This window comes from Capricornis sumatraensis, chromosome 22, assembly GCF_032405125.1.
Source record: "Capricornis sumatraensis isolate serow.1 chromosome 22, serow.2, whole genome shotgun sequence".
Taxonomy (NCBI): domain Eukaryota; kingdom Metazoa; phylum Chordata; class Mammalia; order Artiodactyla; family Bovidae; genus Capricornis; species Capricornis sumatraensis.
The window spans coordinates 18556744-18578539 of NC_091090.1; the positions used below are offsets into that span (position 1 = coordinate 18556744).

General features: G+C 48.4%; 1 protein-coding gene and 1 pseudogene across 2 annotated transcripts in view; one reads left to right on the forward strand and one right to left on the reverse strand.

Moving 5' to 3' along the window:
- Positions 1-21796, reverse strand: part of LOC138069689 (transcription initiation factor TFIID subunit 9-like) — a 133875-nt pseudogene that overhangs the window by 60725 nt on the left and 51354 nt on the right.
- Positions 1662-21796, forward strand: part of DAAM2 (dishevelled associated activator of morphogenesis 2) — a 131285-nt gene continuing 111150 nt past the window's right edge. For both annotated transcript variants that reach the window (XM_068960638.1, XM_068960639.1), the window contains exon 1: positions 1662-1736. The gene's annotated coding sequence lies outside the window, so the exon portion shown is untranslated. The remainder of the gene's footprint in view (positions 1737-21796) is intronic.

The following is a 21796-nucleotide window of genomic DNA, read 5'->3' on the forward strand; positions in this document are numbered from 1 at the left end:
GGAAATGGGTTTCACAGCTATCTCTAGTTACAAGGGTGTCTGGGATGGTGACTATTGTAGACCTCCAGTTTCTTTAGTTGAGGAAGGCAAGGGAGAAGGGGATTTTGGAAGCCAATGTGCAGTGTCCACCACAAAGCTGAGTTCACCTTGGAACCCTGATGGGAGGAAGGGGATGGAGAGATGTTGCTGTGCGGTATGATGCTCAGGAGGGAAGCCAGACAGTGACCAAACAGCAGGGCTCTGAGCTCTCTGTGGCTTGGACCAAAGCATCTTGGCTGTCTCCCACCAAGAGGCCCAGTCCCAAGACTTGGCTCCTTCTGGCAATCAGCCCTAACCAGCTGCTGCCAAAGGGGTAAACACATTCCGAGTCCCTGAGTCCCTGCTGCACTGTAACTGTGGTTAAGACACACCCCCACCTTTACCCCATCTGGGCTAACAGAATGCTCTCTGGAGCTGTGTTGTTTTAGTGATGATTTGCGGTTATCCTCCTTCTCCTTAAATGGGGAGTTGAATACCTACACACTTATGTTATCCAACTGAACACGCGATTTGCATCCCATGCATCTCATTTTTCAGTTCATTCTCCAAACCTTGGGCACCAAGTAGGATAAAGCATTATGCTCTCTTTTTTTCTCTACTCTGGAAAGATGCCCATTAAACCAAGCCATGTCCCCAAACCTCTTCGGCTAGGTAGAGAAATAGACAACCATCAGAATCCAGAATCCAGACCTGAAACAGTCAGAAAACTCCACCTGGCTCATCACCCAACGTGGGCTCCATCTGCTTGCTCACTCCTGCGAGAGTGAAACAACCCAGACTCCATCCTGGTGAAGGTGCCAGTCATGGAGGAGACTGTTGTTCTTGACTAAGGCAACTTCCGTCCAGACAAGGAGATGGATCACAATCACATTTAAGGAAAAAAAGAAAAAATTAAAAGCCATTTTATAAAGTATGAATAAGGACTATTATAAATGGCTCAAACTCTATATGTAAGCAATGAAGTAAGATGAATTGACTGGTACTGGGTTGGAAAAGCTATACAAGGGCAGGGAGTGTGGAACATAACAATAAAAATAAACTTTTTTTTTTTTTTTTACGCACCCACTCCCAAAGAAGAAATGGAAAAGTTGTTAGGGTGTGGACCAGGGCTTCTAATTAGCTGTTCTGTTCTTCCTGATTTATCTCCTTTCTTGTCTTAGCACCTTCCTGGGACTTAGTGTCCCGTGAAGGAACTTGGTGGAAGCGCAGGGCTCCCCGGGCCGGAACACCTGACCTCCCAGCCCGCTCGGACCAGGAGAGAAACGAGGAGAAACCCACCGCCTCAGGTCACTATTCCTGCCTCCTTGACCCCTTCTCTGTTTCCAGAACAGAGGAAGCCCTGAGAAGGCTCTTTGCCAGAGTTGGAAAACAGCTACCCTCATTGTCTGCCTCGCCCTGCGGGCTGCGTTCTCCTCCCTCCCTCCGCTGCTTTCTGTCTGAAAGTGTGAAAATTACAAATCCCAAGGAACTGCAATCAGAACTCTACCTAGGGAAAATGCAGAGTATCCTGGCCATAAATATCCCGCTCCAAGACGCCTGACGTCAGAGCGGGGCGGGCGGGCAGGCGCGAGGCCGGCCCAGGGGGAGCGGCGAGGTCTCGGTCGGGAGACGGCGAGCTCGGCTCGGCTCAGCGCGGAGCGGGCGCGCAGCCGGGCGCGGGGCTGCGGGAGCCGAGGACGCGCCATGGGCGGCCCGGGGTGAGTACGGCCGCCCCGCTCTCCGCCCCGCTTCGCATCCGGGGGGCCAGGGGACCGCGGGAGGCTTTCCGGGCCACTTCCCCACTTCTCTCCTCCTCTACTTTTCTTTCCGAGGCTGAAAGGGGATTTGGCGAGGCAGAGGCTCCGCCGGCTGCCTGTTTTTGCGTCCCCGAAGTGTTTTGCAGGAGCCGCCGAGGATCTCTGAGCGGAGTTCCGGGGTGGGGAGGCGGGGGCTGCGAGCGCGTCGGTGCCGGCGGGTGTGATGTGCGTGTCGGGTCTGTCTGGATGGGCACATCTGGACACAGGAAATGTCTTCGGAAAACTTTAAAAAAAAATGTTTATGGCTTTGAAATCCGATTCCTTCTTGTCGTAAGTGGATAGACAGAGCCGGTGACCCCCAAACGGACAACATTTTGGTGGTGGCTTTTCCCGGTTCGCTTGTGCCTGCCTTTGGGTGATTTAACTCTTCACACGCCCCCAGCTCCCACTTGCAAGCCTGGCCCCTGGCCAGCAGGCTAGGCGGGGCGGGGGGGAGCGGAGAGCCTCTTGCTCTCAGAAGCAGCGGGACCTGGGAGAGGGAAGGAGCGTCCCAGGAAAGGCGTCCCGAGTTGGAATCCCAGCACCTGCGGCTGCTGCCCGTCCGTCCGCCTGCTGGGGCCCTGACAGCGCGGGGCAATGGGGCTTTGACTTAACCCGAACGAAGGAGCTGGGCTGGAGGCAGGTAACTGCAAGGCGGAGGAGAAGAAGGAGGTGGTGGGCAGGACTCTGTGTCCAGCCGTGCCGGAGAGTAGAATGGATGTGTTTGCCACATGTGCCCACTGTGGGGGCCGATGGGGGTTTTCTGGGAGCCCCTCGGTGCCCCCAAACAAGATGCAAGCTCGTAACATAAAGAGACATGTCTGAGTTGTGGGGTGGAGGAAGGGGGGTGGTCGGGGAGAGGGAGAGAGATTTTTATCAAAATTGAACACAGATTGTTGAGGTCTGGGCTTGATTTAACTCTTCTCTCTCTGCCTTGGCCACTTTTCCACAGTCCTGTGGTGGTTTTGCAAAGTTCCTAGGAAGATGGGGTGGGGCGAGGGGGAACACCTCTCCAGGAAAGAGTCCCTGGAGACGTTCCTTGAAACCTACAAGGGAAAGAGAGCAACTTTCTATCTTTGAATAGTTTCAGGTTTTGTGTCCCCCTCCTCCTTCGAAGTTCGGTGTCAGTTTCTTGAGTTTCTCTGAAAAGTTGGCTGAAGAAGGGAATGGATTTTCCCTAGGTCTTAGAGGGGAAATTGTGCTCTTTGAGTGTGGGAGGAAGCAGGGCAGTATGGATCCGCTAGCCTGGGGTTGCCCAATGCACACATTGGAGGTCCATAGCTGTGCAGCAAACCAGTGACCACAGAGAGAGCCCTTTCAGCGTCATCCTACCCGGGCCTCTGGTTTTATATTTTGCAATAGAACCAACCTGCAATATTTGGGTGGGAGGAAGATTACTGGACTCTCCTTGTGTCCTAGAAAAAAGGAGAGAATTAAAAAAAATAAAAAAGGACAGAGAGGAAACGTGGATATAAAAAACGGACCCACAGGAAGTTGAAGATTTGGGAAGGGTTTTAGAAATCGTACAAATTGACCCCTCGAGAAGAGCTGTAAGAGGCTGAACAGACAGCAAGTCAGCTCTAGACTCCTTTAACTTCAGGAGTCTGTCTTTAACTTGAGGGCAGTGAAGGAGGAGGAAATCACGCTAAGGGCCGTGTAAACAAAAGTACCCGCCGCGAAATGCATGTGTAGGAGCCTGTTTATGCATTGGCGACTGCATGGGGATGGTCGTGGCCTCAGGCATGGAAGCATAAACGGGCCATTTCTCGGTTGCTCTGGGAGCTGCATCGACCTTCATCTCTCCATTAAAAAAAAAAAAAAAACAACTGTGCTATTATTGTCTGGTTCCCTGGTAGCTGCACAGTCCAGCTCCTAACTCCGAGCTGCGTTTCCAGGGTTTTTCCTCCAGATCTTCAGATGCTGAGGGAATACTCGTGCCCCCATCAGGACAAAAAGAGGAGAGAAACTTCTCCTGGACCTCAGAACTGAGAAGAGAGTGAGGAGTTCGGGAAGGGGGAGGGTGTAAGGCGGGGACCAGGAGAAAGGCCAGTGGAGGTGGAGGGTTTTAGTTTTGGTGGTTGTGGGGGAGGTTGAAAGGCCAGTGCCTTCTGTGGAGAAAAGTCTCCTCCCCAGTCTTCTTCCCCAGCCCCCTGTCCCCAAAGTTTTTTTTCTTTTTTGACACAAAACAGGTTAAACTGTTGCCATGACTGGAGAGCCTGGGATCCAGGGATAAAGAAGAGGGCTGGGTGAAGGGTAGCTGGTCAGGAAGACGCAAAGATAACCAGGGAGGCAGGGGCTGGCCTCACGGTGGAGCTGATGGAAGTAACGACTGAAAACGTCCCCACTCATTCCCACCACGGACAAGTAGAAGACTGACTATCCAGGGGTGGAGGGGACCTATCCCAGAGTCTTGTTCAGGCGCTCAGTCATGTCTAACTCTTTGTGACTCCATGAACTGCAGCATGCCAGGCTTCCCTGTCCTTCACTATCTCCCAGAGCTTGCTGAAAAAAAAAAAAGAAATTTTGGAGTCTAGGGTGGCCTCCTGTCCCAGCACAGGACCCCTCAGGGACAACTGAGGCTGAGCTCTGGCCTTTCGGTTCTTTCACCATCCTCTCTGGAGGGTCAGTGAGATCCTGACCCTTTAGAGTTTGCTCAGGGGAACATTTCACCGGATTCTCAGACCACTGATGCCTGGGCTGATATGGAAGCCTTCTCATTGGCTCGTCTATCAGCTCAAGCTTCTGACCAGCTCATTGGGCATCTCTGAGACCAGAATACTTAGGGTGCATTCTCAGGCTCTCCAGAAGGTCGAAAGGTCAAAAGCACCTGGCAGAAAGAACCACTTGGAAGGTGTTCTTTGCTTTGACAGCAGTTGACCTAAGTCTCCACAACTAGAGTCTCTGTGTTCAGGGATCTGGTGTCCTTCAACTCTGGACTTCAGATGCAGCCTGGCACAATGGAAAGAGGACCGACATCAGAGCAGTCTGCCTGGGAGAGAATTAGTAACCTGGGCATGCGCGCTCAGTCATGTCACTCTTTGCAATCTCATAAACTGTAACCTGCCAGGTTCCTCTGTCCATGGGATTCTTCAGGCAACAACACTGGAACGGATAGCCATCTCCCTCTCCAGGGGATCTTCCTCACCCAGGGATCGAACCTGCATTTCCTTCTTTGCAGGTGGATTCTTTACCAGAATCACCAGGGAAGCAGTAACCTGGGATACACTACTTACTCTTTCTGAGCTTAAGTTCCCTCACCTGTGAAACGAGAGTGATACTTACTGCTCAAGGTTGCTACAAACATGGTACTTATGCAAAGTGGCTAAAACAGAGCGAGGAATGTTATAGACCTTTCATAAAGGGAATCTCATAATTTTATTTTCTAGTTTTTTTTTAGCCATCAGCCACCCACGTGGTTTGGATAGGACCTCTCTCCAAATCTGGCTGTGTTGTTTTCTGTTCTTGAAGACACCTGGGTGGAGATTCAAGGGCTCAGGTCACTCTTACTCCTCCCTCTAGAAACAGTAGCCACTGGGGTTTATCCAGGAGCGTGGCTGGTCTGTTATCCTGAGGGCTGGGAGGGGACACCAGGCATCCTGGATATCTGGCCTGGAAATCACTCTCGTGTTTGAGTTCTTGAGAGGGAGGAGGGCAGCGGAGCCGGTTGTATGGATGGGGTGGGAAGGTGGGAGTGGGGCGGGAAGATCAAGGAGAAAGGCATCCTGAAGGACAAGGCCCAGGTCAGAGACGGTCACTGCTCCTCAGGGTGAGAGGGGAGACTCTGATGAGTGGTAAAGATGGAAGCTTTAGCCATTTGTAAACAGCTTGGCAGGTATGGGCTGGGGAGGCTGCCCCCTCCCCCAGTGGACGCGCCGTCTAGCCCTGTGGGGTGGCCGATCCAGAGGACTGAAGGACCATCTGATGTGGGGAAAGCAGCTGCAGGTTCTCTTGGCCCATCTCAGTGCTGCTCAGTTATCCTTCAAGTTGACATTTAAGACTTTGAAGATCACATTTGTTTCTGTTTTGTTCAAGCTCTCTCTTTAACCGTGGCCTGGGATGACTTTTCAGCTTTTAAGAGACTCAGCCAGTGGCCAACTTCTCTTGAGATGGCCCAGATTGGGGGTCGGTGAATTCCTCACTCCTGGCAGTATCTATTTCTCCAAACTCTCTCCTCACATTTTTTTGGTTTGTTTGTTTTTTTTTGTTTCATTATGAGGTTATAAAACTGCACCATCGAATGCTGTGCAGGGAGGAAATGCCTTTTTCTCTGGACCTGTGGGTCATCCTGCTAGTGCTAAGCGAGGCTGTCAGACTGTGGGCATTAGCAGGTGTTGTGGGGTTCTTTCTGGGTACCCCCCCCAGTCCCCCACCTGCTTCAGAAAAAGAAAAGGAAAGAGAAAATGGAGAAAAATAAACCTGAGGCAGTTGGGTAGCTCTTTGAATCCTGGCTACAGAGGAGCTGAATTATTTGTAGGATGCCCCACGGGTCTGTGTGAGAGTCAGCAAGACCCAGGTGTGAGTCCAGTCCTGGAACCATCGGGTCACAAGCTGTTGAGCCTCTCTGAGTCTTTTTCACCTGTCAAATGAGAACAGTAAGTGTTCTAAAGGGTTGTTCTGAAGGTGAAATGAAATAGTATATGGCAAAGACAGAGCACACTGATCAGTGTTCAGCGAAATGGTAATGCCCTTCACTTTCTAGTTCTTGAAAGTACCTGGATTTGGACATTTGTCCATGTGTCAAAGTAAATAAGCCACTTATCCAAGGCTTCGCAACAGTGCTCAAAGATCAGCTGTTTCTGCCTGGAGATGGAGACCTTCACTACAAAAGTGGGGCACAGAACAGCGCTCCCCATGCCAGACAAGTGGCAGCGCCATGCGAGGCTCCACTAGCCTAAAGGAAAAGGCCACCCACTCGCTCACCCATGAACCCCGGGCTATTAGTGAGCTGCCACTAGAGCTTGGTTTAGAAGTCCCAAACTCTGTCTTGGTTCAAAGAATTGAGGTCAAAACCGGAGAGGGAAATCACTGATGTAGGACCCAGCATTAAAGCTGAATGATAACGGCATGATGACAGTCATACCTCATGTTTGAAAAGCATGTAGCCTCATTTTATCCTCATGACAATCCTACGAGACAGGTATAATCTACATTTTAGAACTCAAAGCGGGGAGCTTAAAAGACTTCCCTATTTCAGATCGTAAATAAGTGGAAAAAACAGGAGGCCAACAGCTACCGAAGCAGTAGATCTCAACCCATCACCTGGGAAGCTTGTCAAATTATCAGTACCTGGGCCCTCCCCGGGCTGATTAAATGAGAATCTCTGGGGCAAGGGGCCCAGGCACTGGTTGCTCTGCATGTCCCCAGGTGCTGTGAAGTATGAGTTGAGAGCCATAGGTCTCAGGGAAGCGAGACGTGGACCAAGGTGAGAAATCAGTCTTTTCAGGCACAGGTGAAATAGATCTTTACTAGGATTTAAGCTCCCTGGCAGTGGAAACTGGTGTGGTTCTCCCTCTACCTGGAACCTAGAACATGCCAGATACAAGGTAGACATTCGGCCCATGTTGGCTGAAGGAATGAACAGACTGCCATAGATTAGGAGCTGACAATCCCAGCAGCCAAGTCCAACCCGTCACCTTGTTGTGTAAGTGAAACAAGCCTTGTGTGTCACTGGAACATAGCCATGCTGTTTCTGTCTGTGTTATCCGTGGCCCCTTTCATGAGAAAAGGGTGGAGTTGGAGTGTTGTCATCGAGGCTGTATGGGTCGCAGAGCTGAAAATATTTACTGTCTCGCTCTCTGACAGACAGGTTAGAGGTTTACCTGCCCTGGTTCTCAGTGTGAACAGACCAAGTACAGTTTAGGCAAGGTTGTTGCAGCTTGGTAGTCAAGAATATGGCTTCTAGAATCAGATCTATGTTTGAATCCTGGCTCCAGCACTTAACCTGTTGTAAGACCTTGTGTATTAGGTCACCTGAGCCTCAGTTTCGTCATCTGAAAAATGGGGATGATAACAAATGCTGCCATTCTCGAAGGATGGTTGCCAAGATTGCCAGCCCCTGGCCTAGAGTAAGCACTCGATCAATGTTTACTATCCCTGTGGTGGTGGTGGTTGTAATTCCTGGCCACTAGCCAATTGGAGGGAAAACTAAAGTCAAAATCTAAATCCAGTATTACTAACAGAATAAGGGATGTGGTGGCTGTGTCAGCCGTCGATTCCATCATCCCTCAGGGGTTAGTGCTCTGCTGTATTCAGTGGCTTGCTCCTGTCTTACTCTTTGTGACCATTTGGATCGTAGACTTGCCAGGCTCCTCTGTCCATGGAATTTTCTAGGCAGGAATACTGGAGTGGGTTGCCATTTCCTACTCCAGGGGATCTTCCCAACCCAGGGGTTGAACCCTCGTCTTCTGTATTAGCAGGCAGATTCTTTACCAACTGCACCACCTGGGAAGCCCCTTCCCTCCCAACCCTGCCCTAAAAGGGTTAACTTGGGCTTTACTGAGCTTAGTCACAGGCATGTCCCTCCTCTATTCCCCTGCTTGCAGTTTGTTCTGCCTCGATGGCCCATCTTCCTGGGACTATTTGTCCTACCAGGCTTGCTCTGGTGGCCCCTTCTCTCCCAAACACCCTTTTCCAGGCTTTCCTCCCCACCCAGTCACTCCCTCTTCACTCTGCAAACTTAGCAGGCAGCTCTGACGTAACATCTAACATGTGACAATGGAGTCCAGGAAGGACTGAGTCTCTCTGTCTTGCCTTCTGTGTATTTTGGAGCTCATAAAACTTGAGTTACATTTTAGAAGCCACACCTGGTAGCCAGTGTCAATTAAACTCTTGGTTCAACTCTGACAGCTGAGTTAACTCTTGAGGAATGCCGATGGTCCGTGCCCGGGTGCTGATGAGATGGCAAGAGCAAATCCCCAGAGCCAACCAGATGGAGAAGAGCCATCCAGTTTATAGATGGCGTGGAAGCTCTGTGTCCTCATCCTCCGTGCTGTGGTAGCTCCTGCCCTCGGAGCACCTCTCCTAAAGGGTAGCCAGGGACAGGGAAAGAGGGAAGAAACTTGAAACCAAACCTCTGACTTCTTGTCAGCAGATGCGGTGAGAAGTTGGGTTTTGGCTTCTCTGGGCTTTTCATGTGTACGTGCCAAGATAATTGGGAATTGGCTTGGGATGGTCAGCTTTCATTATCACGGTAGCAAAGAGAGGCATAGTCACGCGTAATAGCAAACAGCAGATAATTCACAGTATTGCCATCTGAACGCAGAATGTGTTGCATAATTTTTATGGATTTTAGTGGCAGATGTATACTCGTGGCAAATATATGTCATATATGGAATAACATTAAAACTGTTATTTTCTAATGATGGAGAAGGCATGGAAGCATGTCAGCCTTAAATTAAATTTTCCTCTTTGAGCAACCCCAAATGGGCAATTGGGAGCTGATTTCTAAGAGGGCAAGGAAGACAGGGAATGAAATCGTATTGTTAGTAGTAGGTCTCACTATGTACGTAGCACCATGTTAATAATTTTTTTAAAATGTATTTATTTGATATTTCAGAATTACGATGGTAATTCTCTCTTGCTTAAACATGTGAATCAGTATCACTCAGAGATACAAAAAGACAAGTGGAAAGCGAATAGCGTCTCCACTCCTCCTCCACACCCTGGGAATTAATGTTTACAGCCTAGAATTCATCCTTCCTTATCTTTGTTCATACAGCTACTCCAGGCGTGTATACTATTATGGTGGGGTCTTGGCCCAGATGGTAAAACATCTGCCTACAATGCGGGAGACCCGGGTTCGATCTCTGGGTTGTGAAGATCCCCTGGAGACAGAAATGGCACCCCACTCCAGTACTCTTGCCTGGAAAATTCCATGGACTGTGGAGCCTGGTAGGCTACAGTCCATGAGGTCGCAAGGAGTTGGACACGACTGAGTGACTTCACTTTCACTTTCTTGTTGTTTGACTGTTTGTTTTTCACTGAAAGGGAATCTCTGTATTACTCTGCAGCATACATTTCTTCTCTTTTGACCGTTTATCAGGGTCATCCCTATGGTGAATGGAACCGTTTATTTTTTCTGATTTCTTTATATGCCTAGACATACACAGGGGCTTCCCAGGTGGCTCAGTGGGAAAGAATCCCCCTGCAATGCAGGGCACACAGATTCAATCTCTGCCGCAGTATTCTTGCCTGGGAAATCCCATGAACAGAGAAGCCCGGAGGGGTTGCAAAAGAGGCAGACATGACTGAGAGACTGAGTATACAGACACACACAGCCCTATATCTCTGAGATCATGCCATTCTTGCAGCAAAGTTCATTATTATTACTTTTTTCAGTTAGTCAGCTATTACATGTGATTTCATCCTGGGTGGCCACCAGCTTGGGTACCTGAGTCTAACATACCAAGCATCCATCACCCAGGAAAGATGAGTGATTGTTGTCCCCTAGCCTGTGACCATCCTGGGTATGCCTCCATGCTGTGTGTGGTCTTGGTCCCCTAGGAAAGCTCTTGAGCATCAGTCCCTGTGGCTGCCCCCTCCTTCTCATCAGACTGAGTCTTCCCTCCTTGGGTCTCTTCAATCACTAAATATGTAGGGAGAGCCACAGGAAATGTCAAAGACTGATACGCTGGATTGGAGAACATGGGTGACAGGGCAAGTCAGGCAGTATAGGATGGTACATCCTATAATTAGGATAATGGGCAGGTGTGTGGATCCTGCATTCAGAGCACCAGCCCCCAGCAGGACTGGTTCCCAGCAGCAGACAGTGCTGGCAGTCGTCAGCTCTCTTTAGAACTGCCTCAGCTGCTATCTCTCCTACTGGGTCCCCTGTATCCAGTGACCAGTGGGTCCCCTCTGCCCCAATGTGGGGGAAATTCTAAAGGGCATCCTGGCTGCAGAGCTCCTCGTGGGGTTGGCTGAGGCCTTCACTGATGCTGTGTGACAGCTGTACTTCCCCTCCTATCTGAACCTCCTTCCCATGACTGGTTAATTCTAAGAACCCTTCAATAACCCCCTGCCTGCTCCCCGAAGTTTTACTTATTTTACACGAAATCATTTTGGAGCAGCCCGTTATTATCCAGATAATTGTTGGTGGCTATGCCACTATAGGAAAAAGTACATTTTTTTCTTTTTTTCCCTGGTGCTCTATATTGTATGTTTTCTAGGTGGGACCCAACTGATTTCTCTTCCAATAGAGTTGTGTTATAACTGGGAAGGCTAAGCACATGTTTTGATTTTATTGCCAACTTTGCATTGGCACCTGCTCCCTCCCTCAGATCTTCAAGTCTAGGCTGAGAGGTGTGGGTACGTCAGGTTGGAAGCATGACCGGATAGCTTTGTTGCCATCCTGCCTGGAGACAGGATCTGGACAAGCTGACCTTTGGGAATTCTTCTCTATCTTACCAGTGCGTCTGCTATATAAAGGGGGAGATCTCAAGGGGCTCTGTTGGCTCACTGGGAGCCAGCTTCCTGCCTGTATAGGTTTTCATGCCTGCCTGGATCTCTGCCAGATCTGATTTGTTCTTATGGGGGTGTTTCTTTCTTACTGCTTGGTGCCAAGCGAGGGAGGTCTTTGGGGCTGTGCATTGAACATTCCACCTTCTGGGTTACGTACACTGATCGCCTGCCCGAGTGCCAAAGCAAAGCTTGTCTGCATCGTGGATTCCCGATGTGCCAGACTCACAGTTCATGTCTGACCGCATTCCTGGGGGTCAGTGTCAACACTCCCTCCATCACTTCCTCTCAGACACCACGGCCCCCAGCCTCAGGTTCCCCTGATAAAGTAATGAGGGAAGGGAGTGATTCCAGGTCAGCGAGGAGATCCGTCAGCATTTCCACAGTGCCAGAGGCAGCTTTGAAATTCGTCTGAAGCAAATTCAGAAGTTTCTGTGGACTTTGGGCAATAGAAAGGCCAAGCCATTTTAACTTTTCTTTTTTTAATAAAAGTCTCCAATATATTCATCAGTCTGTTCCTGATCATGTGACACTGAGCTGGCAGCTGCCCAGAGAAAGAGAGTTAGGAATTGCCTCTGTCTTTCCGAGACACTCGGTTGATAACTTACCATTACCACTTCCCTGAATAGAGGTGATGTTATTGATGACTGTGGTTCCCACATGGAAGCTGGGACTGACAGCTGATAAACAGACCAGACTTCTGAATATAAAGCTGTGGATCAGAGCACAGGCACTGTCTTCAGGTTCTGGGTCTACTTCATGCTAGCCATGTGGCCTTGCATCTGTTACTTCATCTCCATGTGTCTAAACTTCCTTATCTGTAAAATGGGCTGTTAGGAAGGTAAAGTTAGTACATGATTTGGTAAAAGGAAAAAGAAAAAACTGTACTTGAAACTATGGCTGTCACATAGCACTAGGAAGTATTAGTGATGGAGGTGATGGTGGTGGAGGTAATGACGGAGAACACGGATCCAGTCTCATTAGCCCCATTGGCCCTTCATCCTCCACAGTGCTTGGCACAGAGCGGGGGCCCGCCAAGCATGTATCAAGTGAAATGTGCCCCTGCCTTTTGTCAAGTGTCCACAGCCTGATTAGTCTGCTCAACTCTCTACTAAAAAAAAAATGTTTTCCATTTAATATTTTTATTTCAACTGTATTAAAGTTGACATGATTCAGAAAGATGCAGTTTGTAAGTGTGTATCTCAGTGGGTTTTCACGCCTGTGTAACCAGCATCCAGATCAGGAAACACAACATTCCAAAACTCCTACCTCCCCTGCCCCGATAAGTCCCTCATGTCCCTTTCTGTTTACTCCCCTTTCGTAATCCTAACTTCTAATGTCAAAGATTAGTTTTGCCTGTTCTTGAACTTCATGTAAATGGAATCATACGTTGTGTACTTGTTTGTCGGTGTCTGTTTGCTCAGCACGATGTGTTGATGACTCATTCTTGTGTAGTATTCCACTATGAGGATATCCACATTTGATCTACTCTGGTTGGTGAGCATTTGGGCGGTTTCCAGGTTTGATGCTGCTGTGAATAGCCTTGCTGTGAACACTTGTGCACTTGTTCTTGGATGAAGATAGGAATGTTTCTCTGTTGCTGTGTTCCCGGGACTGGAACCACTGGGTACTAGGGAATCCATATATTCAGCTTTAGGAAATACTGCCCAACAGCTTTATGGAGTGGTTGTACCATGTTTTGCATTTTCTGTGAAGACGAAGCAGCTGTTCCGACTTGGTAGTGTGGGGGCACAAGGCCTGGTCGTATCCTGGGGCTCCTGAAATGTGCATCTTCTCCAAGCTCTTGGTTGTAGAAAGCCTTGGGGAGGGAGGCATGTCCTTCTTAGCCAGGCACTGCACAAGGGATATCACTTATGTTCCTTCACCAAATCCTCTCAGCCATTCCACGAGCTGAGATGCTGTTATCAACCCCTCTTACAGATGAGGCAACTGAGGCTCGAAGCAGTTGAACGAGATCCCTAAGGTCCTTTAGGACAAAACTCGTCAGGATGGAAAGTGTGCCTGCCTCTAAAACGTGTGTGTTTTAGGGTCCGACGGTGCCTTGTTTTGCCTTTGGTGCTAACAGCAGAGAGAAGCACAGACCACTCTAGAAACCCATACCAGCTGTGAGTGGTGGCTGTGAGAGGGAGCAGAAACAAGCAGCTCGATGACCTTGGGAGGTCAAATTGTTTCCCTGCCCAGGGATGGTTGGAGAAAGTCATAACTTTCCTGGAAGGCAAGGGCGACCATGTAATTTACTGTCCAAACCAGGACTCTTTCAAGAGTGAAAGCGTGCTATCTGCACAGGACGCTGGGGAGGCAGGCGTAAACTGGGACTCTTCCAGCTTTGCTCTCTGCTCAGAAGTCTAAGTGGATGTGGCTCTCCTGGTAAGTGGGGCTGCACAGGTTCTTTTTAACCCTTTCAGGACACTGTCTGTCTGGACTCTGCCCTGTTGTCATGTCTTCTAGTCTCCTCTGTTTATACGAAAAACGAGTCTGGTTTTCTTCTTCCCTTCTATACAACATTCCCTGCCCAAATGGGGCTCTGACAAGGTAAGCTTCCTTTAAAACAGATCCTGTCACACTGAGATGCATGCGCCAACAGATAGAAGCTTCTAGAAGCCTTGGACTGTGCCTTAGTCACTGTGATATCCACAGCACTTAGCTGGGTGACAGACATAGGGTGAGCACTCCAGGAATGCTTGACTGTATGTGATGTTTATCCATGTGCTTATTCATTCGTTCATAGTTCATTAGAAGAGAGCTTACTTTAGATCCTAGCCTGTTTTTAAAATTTTATTTTTAGTTAGAGGATAATGGCTTTACAATGTTGTGTTGGATTCTGCTGTACAACCACGTGAATCAGCCATCAGTATACATATATTCTCTCCCTCTTGAACCTCCCTCCCAGTCCCCACCCCATCACAGAGCACTGTGTTATACAGCAACTTCCCACAAGCGGTCTACTGGAAAAGACCCTGATGCTGGCAAAGATTGAAGGCATGAGGAGAAGGGGACGACAGAGGATGAGATGGTTGGATGGCATCACCGACTCAATGGACATGAGTTTGAGCAAACTCTGGGAGACGGTATAGGACAGGGAGGCCTGGCGTGCAGCAGTCCATGAAGCTGCAAAGAGTCGGACACGGCTGAGCAACTGAACACCACCAACATATATGTTGATGCTACTCTTCCAGCTCATCCAACCTTCTCCTTCCCTTTCTGTGTCCACAAGTCCAGTTTCTACTTCTGTGTCTCTATTTATACCCTGTAAATAGGCTCATCAGTACTATTTTTCTAGATTCCATATATAGGTGTTAATGTACCCTATTTGTTTTTCTACCTGATTTCACTCTGTATAACAGGCTTTAGGTTCATCCACCTCAGTTCAGCTGACTCAGAGTTGTTCCTTTTTATCCTAACCTCTGTTTTTTATCTCACTCCTATTCCTCTGGTCCAGAAAGAAGTCAGGTGTGTGGGTGTGTGGGTGTGTGTGGGTGTGTGGGTGTGTGGGTGTGTGTGTGTGTAGAAAGAAGTCAGGAGTGTGTGTGTGTGACTCAGAGTTGTTCCTTTTTATCCTAACCTCTGTTTTTTATCTCACTCCTATTCCTCTGGTCCAGAAAGAAGTCAGGTGTGTGGAGGTGTGTGTGTGTGTGTGTGTGTGTGACTCAGAGTTGTTCCTTTTCATCCTGACCTCTGTTTTTTATCTCACTCCTATTCCTCTGGTCCAGAAAGAAGTCAGGTGTGTGTGTGGTAGGGGTAGTGCATGCATGCAAAGAATGAAGAGTCAAAGGGATCAACTTAATGAATAGCAAACACATCATGGGATTTGATGTCAGGATCTAGGTTTGGGTTTCAGCCATCCACTAATGAGCTGCACTGGCTTAGATAAGTGATACAGCGATTTCACATTGCTGAGCCTCGGTTTTGGCCATGTGTGGAGTGGAAACACAGTAGTACCAGGGGTAGAGGAGTGAAATGTGTCCGTGGAGCAGGGCATATGAAACACGCTCAGTATGCTGTGAAGTGTTGGGTGATTTCTTGTTGTTACTGGCTGTAGTGGTTCAGCTGCTTTCTGAGAAGCACCGGTGGGAGGCGCTGTGTGCTGAGGCAGGTCCTCCATCAGCTGAGTGAATCCCCCCATCAGCGAAATCCCCCAGGGCCTCTGGTCTCTCAAAGCGAGGCATCAGCATGTACGCGGCAACCCCATATGACTGGGAACTCTTATCAATAAACCAGGAAGCACTCAGCAAATTATTCAAGGTCTTAGGGATTTGATGTGGGTGTCGAAAGATAAGGATGCAGAGGATGATTAATTTCTCATTAAGCCCGCAGCTGCATTTTCTTCAGAACAACAGAAAGAAGCATGTAGGGGCTTAATGTGTATCCCACAGTATCTTTGGTATGGTGTGGTAGTTTCTCATGTAGATTCTGGGGTCAAAACTGCTGGGATCCAAATTTAGGATTCCACTGTTTATTAGAATTGCAGCCTTGGGCAAGTATTTATCTCCCCTGAGACTCAGTTTCCTCATCTGTGAAAAGGTGATACCATTTTAATAGTACCTACCACTAAAAGGGGCTTCCCTTGTGGTTCAGCTGGTAAAGAATCTACCTGCAATGCTAGGAGACCTGGGTTCAATCCCTGGGTTGGGAAGGTCCGCTGAAGAAAGGTCAGGGTACCTACCCATTACAGTATCCTGGCCTGGAGAATTGTATAGTCCATGAGGTCTCAAAGAGTCGGACACGACTGAGCCACTTTCACTTTACCACTGAATGAGGACAAAAATAAGACTTGAAAAGTACTTAGAGCAGTGCCTAGAACACAGTATGTACACTGTCGGTTCAGTTCAGTCGCTCAGTCATGTCCGACTCTTTGCGACCCCATGAGTTGCAACACGCCAGGCCTCCCTGTCCACTACCAACTCCTGGAGTTTACCCAAACTCATGTCCATCGAGTCAGTGATGCCATCCAGCCATCTCATCCTCTGTCGTCCCCTTCTCCTCCTGCCCCCAATCCCTCCCAGCATCAGGGTCTTTTCCAGTGAGTCAGCTCTTCACATGAGGTGGCCAAAGTACTGGAGTTTCAGTCTCAGCATCAGTCCTTCCAATGAACACCCAGGACTGATCTCCTTTAGGATGGACTGGTTGGATCTCCTTGCAGTTCAAGGGACTCTCAAGAATCTTCTCCAACACCACAGTTCAAAAGCATCAATTCTTTGGTGCTCAACTTTCTTCACAGTCCAACTCTCACATCCATACATGACCACAGGAAAAACCATAGCCTTGACTAGACGGACCTTTGTTGGCAGAGTACTGTCTCTGCTTTTGAATATGCTGTCTAGGTTGGTCATGACTTTCCTTCCAAGGAGTAAGCGTCTTTTAATTTCATGGCCGCAGTCACCATCTGCAGTGATTTTGGAGCCCCCCAAAATACAGTCTGACACTGTTTCCACTGTTTCCCCATCTATTTCCCATGAAGTGATGGGACCAGATGCCATGATCTTCGTTTTCTGAATGTTGAGCTTTAAGCCAACTTTTTCACTCTCCTCTTTCACTTTCCTCAAGAGGCTTTTTGGTTCCTCTTCACTTTCTGCCATAAGGGTGGTGTCATCTGCATGTCTGAAATTATTGATATTTCTCCCGGCAATCTTGATTACAGCTAGTGCTTCTTCCAGCCCAGCGTTTCTCATGATGTACTCTGCATAGAAGTTAAATGAGCAGGGTGACAATATACAGCCTTGACGTACTCCTTTTCCTATTTGGAACCAGTCTGTTGTTCCATGTCCAGTTCTAACTGTTGCTTCCTGACCTGCATACAGGTTTCTCAAGAGTACACGGTAAACCTGTGTTGTTATTATTGGCCGAATAATGTGTGGTCCATTGGAATACGATGTGCTGAGGCAATACATAGTTAGAGAAGGGAAGTTCGTTTTGTAATGGGGATGTCTGGGAAGGCTTCGTGGAAAAGAAGCATCCTCAAGGTTGATTCTTTTACACTCAGAGCAGAAAGTTCATGCCCATGATTTCTTTGTTCTTTAAGCTTGGAAGAAAAGATTTAGTGTAGAAAAAAATCTTCCCTTAAGAGACATAAGTTTAGACTTCCCTGGTGGTCCACTGGTTAAGTACCTGCCCGCCAATGCAGGGGACACGGGTCTGATCCCTGGTCCGGGGTGATTCTGCATGCTGCGGGGCAACTAAGCCTGTGTGTCCAACTGCGCAAGCCCACACGCCTAGAGCCTGTGCTCTGCAGCAAGAGAAGCCACCGCAACGAGAAGCCAGTGCATGCAGCTACAGAGCAGCCCCTGCTCGTTACTTCCAAATTAGTTCCTCCATCCTTGTGTCAGGGACAGGGGAATATTCAGATGAGTCCTGCAGGGACTGACCGTGTCGTCAAGAAAGGATCTAGAAGTGAAGAATACTATCCCGTGTCACCAGTGCCGTGAGTGGAAGATGCTGAAAGCTGAGAAATGTAGATTCCACTTAAGAGTGTTTGGGAATGTGAAGAAGTTCGGGAATCTCCTTCCAAGTTTCTGCTGTGATGATGGGGTGGTAAATGTATGGCGCTTCCTGCGGGAGCAGGATGGACAGATGCTATCTGTGGTTCCTTTCGGTATGTCTGTGATGTCTCATAGGTAAAGGGCACAATGAGAAAACACTCTGCACTTTTCCTGGACAGTGTTGACAAGGTCTACGCAAATGTGTGTCTCTCAGTGCCCAGGGATTGTTGGAATTTCTGCTTCCTGGGCTTCATCTCTAATGCTGTGACTCGTTTTAAAATTGTCTGTCTCAAAGCCAGTTTAACAAAAGGAAGTCTTCCCTCTAGAGCTCCAGCCACAGCTCTTCCTCCCTCTCCAAATTTCCTAGTGAAGAAGTGATGAAATACTATCCGACTTATTCAAACTTTCACAAATTAAAAGAAAAATTCTTGGGGTTTTCCAGAGCATACAAATGCAGTGCGAACACTGCAGTGATGCTGTGAAATAATAAACGTGAAAAAACGTCGACCTGACTTGGGATCAGGGAATGACCCTCAACTGAAGTTTTGGGGAGACCACCATTTCACGCTCATCAGATTGGCCCCCCAAATTTTACTCCCCCCATTGTATGCCATTCAGTAGCTCAGTCATGTCTGACTCTTTGTGACCCCATGGACTGCAGCACGCCAGGCTTCCCTGTCCATCACCAGCTCTCAAAGCTTACTCAGACTCATGTCCATTGAGTCAGTGATGCCATCCAACCATCTCATCCTCTGTGGTCCCCTTCTCTTCCTGCCTTCAATCTTTTCTAGCATCAGGGTCTTTTCCAATGAGTCAGCTCTTCGCATCAGGTGGCCAAAGTATTAGAGTTTCAGCTTCAGCATCAGGCCTTCCAATGAATATGCAGGACTGATTTTCTTTAAAGAAATCTCCTATTCACTCATGGTAGGCATTAAATTGGTACAGACAATTGGGGGAGCTATTTGGTGCTATCCAGTAAAACCAAAGATATACTTCCCCTACAACCCAGGAATTTCATTCTTAGGTAAGTCTAGAGAAACTCTTAATACATGTGAAAAAAGAAATATCCAAGAATATTCATGAGAGCATATTTTTTAAGAGCTAGAAAACTACCCAAATATCTATCATTGACCAGAAAACTGGTTACATAATTTGATATTTCTGTGTGATGAAATGCGGTGAAAAAAATGCATAGACTGTGCTATGGAGACATAACCTCCATAATCTCAGAAACAGTATAAAGTAGAAAAGGCAAGATACAGAAGGATGCCATTGCTATGAAGTTTAAATCACACAAAGTAATACTCTTATTTACATATATTTACCTGTGTAATTAAAGTATAGGAAACACATTATTTTGGAATAAACACCAAATTCAAAGAAGTGGCTCCCTGCAGGGAAGACAAGAAGGAAGACCAGGGAGGGGTCACACAGGGCCTCCATTTGTATCCGTGATCTCTATGGCTTGTGATGGCTGCACAGATGTTTAGTTTATTATTTTCTACATTATTATATATATTTTGGAGATATGTAAAATATCTTCTAAGACAAGGTAACTTTACCAAATGGGCACGAACTCCTGCTCTGCCTCCTCTGCCTGTTGGCACAGAGATGCCGTACAGGGACTGGGAAGCTCTCCCCATTTGCTCGGGGAATTTTAAGTAGATGTGACCATCTTCAGAGGTTTCCCTGGTGGCTCGATGGTAAAGAGTCTGCCTGCAATGCAGGAGGTGCCCAAGAGACGCAGGTTCGATCCCTGGGTTGGGAAGATCCCCTGGAGTAGGAAGTGGCAACCTGCTCCAGTATTCTTACCTGGAAAGTCACGTGGACAGAGGAGCCTGGTGGGCTACACAGTCCATGGGGTTGCCAAGAGTGGGATATGACTGAGCATGACCATCTTCAATGGGAACATTCCCCATACATCTGCACTGGACCCTGGGTGCACAAGGCAGTCACTGTTTTTTTGAACGAAACATCTTTTTTCCCCTGGCTTGTGGGGTTTTGGGGATCTTATTTTGATTTGCTGGTGGAGATGCAGAACAGGGCCATACTAATAGAAACCAAATGGCGTCTCTCTGGCTTATTCTCCGACTAGCAAATTGCTGGAGCCTCCTCGCGTCCCATCTCTTCCTTGTTACTGGGATCCCTTGCTGGTGCTGACGAGTGACCGCCATCCTGACCTCCCTTTGATAAGGACATGGCACTAACATGCTCAAGTATTTCTGATTGCCCGAGGGTGGGGGAGGAGCCCCCCTCTCTCCACCATAGCTGCCTGGTTTCAGGGAAGCTCCGCAACCCTTCTAAGTTCCATTAGTACAGCCCCATGTTCCTGTTGCAAACGTGAAATGGGAAAGTACCCACCGCTGGGAATTGCTTCACTTTCTTTTGCTTGCCAGTGAAGCCATGCTGCCTTCTCCTCTGGGTGCTCATTGAAATGCAGTCGATCCATCTCTTTTATGTGCCTTCCTTTCTATTGCAGCCCCGTCTCCCTTGGAATCTGGTCCAGGTTCAATCCTGGTGACACATACAGTGTTGGCCTTGAGTGCCCTGTCCTGTATTGTGCAGCCTCTGTCCTTGACTGAGCCTGTGAACCTCATTGCTCAGTGGTTCTGCAACAGTGAGCCCCTTTCTCTGGTTCCCATGGTGCTTGCAGCTAGGGACTGTAGCTGGGGGTGACTTTCCTCTCTGCCTTTGGCTTATTTATACATCCTATAATTCATCTTTAAATGGGAGAAAGTCACTCAAAGCTGGGGCTTTGGGGAGCAAGACCTAGGTTGCTCTGAGAATGGACACTATAGTCCACACCAGTCAGGCTCCAGGCAGAAAGCAGTTGGCATGCCCCAAAGCGTTAAACTGATAAGAATGTAATGAGAGGGATATTTGTAGAGAGAGAAAGGGCTAAGGAGATGATGAGGCACCCAGGGGCCGTCAACAGCAAGAAGCTCTTAACACTCCTACGCCTGCAGAGGCCAGAGGAAGTTCTGGTGTTATCATCGAGCCCTGTGCCAGCTGAAGCCAAGGAGGAGGGGCTGGGTGGCTGGAGATGTGGCCCTAGAGGAACACAGCCCCTGCCAGAGCCATGGCTTAGCACAGACCTGAGATCTCTCTCCCTCTGCCCTCCAGTCACCTGCTGTTGCTTCCCACTGATTGAATCCCACTGAGTACCAGAAGCCCGGGAAGCTGAGTGATGCATTCTGGAAAGGTCAGCCCCCAGCCACCCTGGGCAGGAGCAAGGCAGAGAAGGACAGGGAGTAGAGCCAGAGGGCCAGGCAGAGAGGAGGCAGCACCATGTATATTTCTCCATGCTGTCCCCATGTAACTAGGAAGACCAGGCATAATGAGTGTTCAACCAGTAATAGCGTTTTGGGCAGCTGGGGCTATGGTTCTGGGACTGGTTAACTCCTGCTTAGACAGGAGAGCCAGGAAGGAGATCTGGGAGGGAAAAGGGACTGACATTCATGGTTATGGGGCATGTACTTTGTTCTGTGCTTTGAAAAAGATGATTTGAATGAGACCTGAGGATTGGCTGTTTTTCATGCTCCAGGTGGTTATCATACCTTAAGATGATTGAACTTGGTGATCTCAGGTGGCAAATTTTAGCCTCGAGACCTTTGCTGAGCCTAACCCAAGGGACACACACCACGCTGGTCATGAGTGCCCAGAGTATACGCCTGTGAGGCTGATGATGCTCTTAGCTGGAGATGATCTTCCTGGAGTTTTCCTCCTGGCTCCACTTTGATTCGCATTATTCATTACCTTTTCCTGGAGGCTGTGATGCATGTCAGAGGGGCAGGCTGGATCAAATGACCCCGATTATGTAGACAAGGTCTCTAAACATTGTGGCAGGATACCCAGGAAGGAGAAAATAACACAGCTGAACTCGTGGGGGTATAGGACCTGCCCTTGAGAATTCCAAAGCTAGTATGAGAATTGGGATGTGCCCACCAAAGATAAGGAACCCCTGTGAGGCAACATATCATGGGAAAGTTCACACAAACGAAATGTGTGCTTGGTGGGAGAGGTTTGGAG